We start from the raw sequence: 4,505 nt of genomic DNA, 5'->3' as shown, positions 1-4,505 counted from the left end.
TTCAGGTAGTTGTAGGGAGCGATGAGGTCTCCCCTCAGCCTCCTTTTCTCCAGGCTAAACAACCCCAGTTCCCTCAGCCGCTCCTCATCAGACTTGTTCTCCAGACCCCTCACCAGCCTCGTTGCCCTTCTCTGGACACGCTCCAGCACCTCAATGTCCTTCTTGTAGTGAGGGGCCCAAAACTGAACACAGTATTTGAGGTGTGGCCTCACCAGTGCCCAGTACAGGGGGACGATCACTTCCCTACTCCTGCTGGCCACACTATTTCTGATACAAGCCAGGATGCCATTGGCCTTCTTGGCCACCTGGGCACACTGCCGGCTCATATTATGCTCTGAGAGAATATAAACTGGTCATTTTCATCCCATTTTTGTCATTTCTTTGTTATTTTCACAAATTAATGAAATATCTACACACAATCTGCCAGAAATTAGTGCATAAGAGAAATTTTATTGTATAAAAATTCACTACCTTGATCCCAAGACTGTTAACAAAAATGCAAAATAATCACTTCAAGAAAGAGTGAATTTCATGTACTAGGATTTCTGAAATATGTGAAGAATACCGTACTCCACACTCAACAGATTTTAAACAATTAAAGTTTTAGCAGATGTATTGTTTAAAAAGCTAAAATGTTAACAAGGCTGTCCCCATGGAAGTCTTTAGAAAAGACAGTTTATATCCAGACAATTTTTTTAGTGTATTCTGAGCAATAAAAATCTGTATTTCACAAGAAATGTCGTTTAAAATCCTTCAACACCAACAGGCAAAGAATTTAAACAGCCTTAAAATTAATCCCATATTTTAAAAAATCTCCCACTTCTTTCAGGAATGAGCAAGAGGCATGGGGAAGCCCTCCTCTGATCTGTCAAAAAGCATAAAACGAAGAACTAAACAAGCATTCCACACTTCTTAGTGGGCGCAGCATGAGTTGGTCTGGCAGCATACTTGGCTGTTCCTGAATACAGATGTTGTTGGTATTAAACTCAAGCCTCATGAGCATTGATCAGATTACACAGAAATGTAAAAAAGTTTTGATCAAAAAATAGGAGACCATTTTCAACACTCTCCCTAAAAAACAGCACCAAAAGAAAACTTTGAAAGGATATTAAAGTGGAGCTGCCAAATTTGAATAATTTGGAAAAAGCACTGCTTCCTGTGAGACGTAAAGGAGTGACAAAAAAAATCTCCCACTTCTTTCAGGAATGAGCAAGAGGCATGGGGAAGCCCTCCTCTGATCTGTCAAAAAGCATAAAACGAAGAACTAAACAAGCATTCCACACTTCTTAGTGGGCGCAGCATGAGTTGGTCTGGCAGCATACTTGGCTGTTCCTGAATACAGATGTTGTTGGTATTAAACTCAAGCCTCATGAGCAGATTACAGATTACACAGAAATGTAAAAAAGTTTTGATCAAAAAATAGTTTTCAACACTCAACACTCTCCCTAAAAAACAGCACCAAAAGAAAACTTTGAAAGGATATTAAAGTGGAGCTGCCAAATTTGAATAATTTGGAAAAAGCACTGCTTCCTGTGAGACGTAAAGGAGTGACAAAAACTTGAAAAGATGCTAGTCCCCCCCCCAAAAAAAAAATTACCACGAGAGTAACAGCAACAAAATGAGTTATCTACCCAGCCACCAAAAAGTTACTTGCCCTTGAATTTTTGCAAGCACTTTGAAAGGTACTGAAGGCTCTTTAATGGCTATTACTTCACCCTGTGGGCTACACTAAAGCATTTTTTAAAAGTGGATTTATTTTTTAATGACATCTATTTTTTGGTCATCATTCAACAGAAGAGGATGTTCTTTCAAATCTTTTTTCTTCATACACTCTGAATCCATCTCACATCAAGAAACACGTATTTTACAGATATGAAAACAAGCTCTGAAGTGATGTTTACAGGCTTTAAGCTGGGAGCACATGCCCCTCTGAACCAAGCCAGTTTAATACCTCACAGGACGGTGACCCAGACTACTCGGGAGATGGGGGAAGCCTGACAAGGCAGCGATTCAGAGCGACAACTCTGACGGGGCCGTTCCAGAAAGACCCACGCCCAAAACAATTCACCCTTTTTAAAGCTCCCCTGCACACACACAGCCAAGAATCCTTCACCTCTCTCTCCAAAACACACACAGAAGAAACCCCTTAGGGAATTTTTAAAGAGAGGGAGGAGGGGGGGGGGGGGGGGGGGGAAGCATGCAGCTTCTGGGATTTCGGGGAGAGGATCTCAAGGCCCGAGAGAGTAACGCTTTCGAGACAGAAAGAGAAATGGCCCGAGCGGGGTGCGACGGCAACGCCCCACACGGCGCGGCGACAGCAGAAAGGACCTTAAAATGGCGCCCGTGGGGGAGGAGAGCCAGAGTAAAACTGCGCAACAAACGTTGGCAGGAAGCCAGACAGCGCCATCTTCCCCGCTCTCTCCCACTCCCCCTCGCACCGGGAGCTCCGCCGCAAACGCTCGCCGCCGAGCCCGGGCACGGCCGGAGCCACCTCCGGAGGACCTCTCCCTTCTCCAAATCCTGTTTCGTTCCGTACTGCCGAGCCCCGAGGACGAGAGGAGCAGAGTGCGAGGAGCAGAGAATCGGGGAAAAGCAAAGGCCTCCACATCTCTTTCCTTCCCCCAGTGATTATTCAGTAACGTTTCTAAGTAAATATAAACGTGCCTTCTATACGCCGTTTAATTTTGCCCGGTTTTTAACATTACTACATCTGCTTTCTGCCATAATCTGTAAGTGAATTTTGCAATTAATAGCAAAACCAAATTATAACTAGTACTGAAGCCCCCCATAACCCAATAAATGTGAACTGTGAGGATTTCAGAAAATCCCCTCCACAACCAACTACTGTTTTAAGCCACAAGTAAAAACTATTTATAAAACATTGTTTCCTTCACGTAAAATAATCCCAGCAGCACAAAGGATCAGATTCACATCCACTCTACAGCAAAGTCAAACGGGTTACTCCAGAAAAAGACGGTTTATTGTTATGTTTTAAAAAGAGGCGTTACAATTAAATATTCTCTCTCCAAAAGGAAAAAAAAAAGCACAGCGGAAAACTTGGTCCCGAAAAGGAGAAAAAAGCGCATTAGCCCAAACCTACCGCCCGAGCATTTCGCGCACCCACAAAAAGCAGCACCGTTTCCATTCCTTGGTTAAAAGCAGGAGGCAGAGAGCAATTCAGAGGAAATTGCAAATAAAGAACCAAACAAATCAAATCAAATCTAGTGGCAACACCGAAAACGAGGAAACGAGTGAAAAATAAATCCCCAGAAGGCACAAATCTGAGACACGAGCTCAAAGAAATGACAAGATTAGGGTGGTGGCGAGTGGAGGGGGGAAAGGAAAAAATCAAGCCAGGAGTGAAAAAGGAAAAAAGAAAAGAAAAATCCTTCCCAGCTCCACAGCCAGGAGAGAGACGAAGTGTCTCCATTTTCTCGACGAGGAGGAAGAAAGAGTGTTTCACAGACCACAGAGCTTTAGAGAAAAGCAAAGAAACGAGGGGGGAAAAAAAAGAGGGAGGAGATTTGAAAAGATTATTTTTCTTTCTCCCTCACACACTCTCTCTATCCCCCTCTCTCCCTCTCACTCTCTCTCTCACACTCACACACACACACACACTCTCCCTCCTCTCCTCTTTCCATCCCTCTCTTGATGGCCATCAAGGGGGCGGAAAATAAAAAAAAAAAAAAAAAGACAACAACAACAACTAATTTTAAACCGGCTCAATCAATGAGTCATTAAAAGAGATTTTTCTTCCCTCCTCTCCTGAATTTGCATGGCATCAGCAAGAAAAAAAAACCCACCCCAAACCTCTCCCCTCGCCCACAGGAGCTGTTGGCTGGGGGGGGGTGTCTCCCCCCCCCCCCCCCCCCCCCCCTTGCCTTTATTTTAAGAAACAACTTTTTTTTTTTTAAGTGCCCTCAGCAGCCGCCACCACCACCAGCCTCGCGGAAAAAAAAAAAAAAAAATATGGTTCATTTCTATGTGAATCCACATCTGCCCAAACAACAGCCACCCACAAAATATCCCTCTTCTTCCTCCTCGTCTCCCCTCTCGCTCGCTCTCTCTCTAGATATATATTTATATACATAGCCCCAGAGCCAATAGCTCTCTGGGCTGAAACCTAATATCCTGGTTTTGGCAACTCCTGGTTGTTAATTTGCTCCTCTTTCTTTTCTGTCTGTCTGGAGATAGATTTCCCCCCTCTCTTTTCCCTCCCCGAAGGAAGGGAGGAAGGAGGTTGTGTGTTTTTTTTTTCCTTGAAATTTTTATCACAAAATTATAATACACTCAAAGGGAAACTCACCGTCATGAAAAAGCAGTGCCTTGTCAACGGGGTTTCTTCGCCATCACATCAGGGGCTGGCAGTGTAAGAGAGAGAGAGGGAGAGCGAGAGAGCGAGGGAGAGAGGGGGGAGAGAGCGAGCGAGCGAGGGGGAAAGAGAAAGAGAGCGAGAGAGGAGAGCGCGGCACGGCACGGCACGGCGCGGCACCGCGCCGGTCCGC

The 4,505-nt window shown here is 44.6% G+C and overlaps 1 protein-coding gene across 1 annotated transcript in view; it reads right to left on the bottom strand.

Annotated features, from left to right (window-relative positions):
- Positions 1-4,398, bottom strand: part of GLTSCR1L (GLTSCR1 like) — a 37,252-nt gene extending 32,854 nt beyond the window's left edge. The window contains exon 1 of the mRNA XM_009279614.2: positions 4,307-4,398. The gene's annotated coding sequence lies outside the window, so the exon portion shown is untranslated. The remainder of the gene's footprint in view (positions 1-4,306) is intronic.
- Positions 4,399-4,505: the final 107 nt, after the last annotated feature.

This window comes from Aptenodytes forsteri, unplaced genomic scaffold (assembly GCF_000699145.1).
Source record: "Aptenodytes forsteri isolate BGI_AS27 unplaced genomic scaffold, ASM69914v1 Scaffold195, whole genome shotgun sequence".
NCBI classification, from domain to species: Eukaryota; Metazoa; Chordata; class Aves; order Sphenisciformes; family Spheniscidae; genus Aptenodytes; species Aptenodytes forsteri.
Note: the sequence above shows the minus strand (reverse complement) of the source record. Positions and strands in the feature narration are given on the sequence as shown.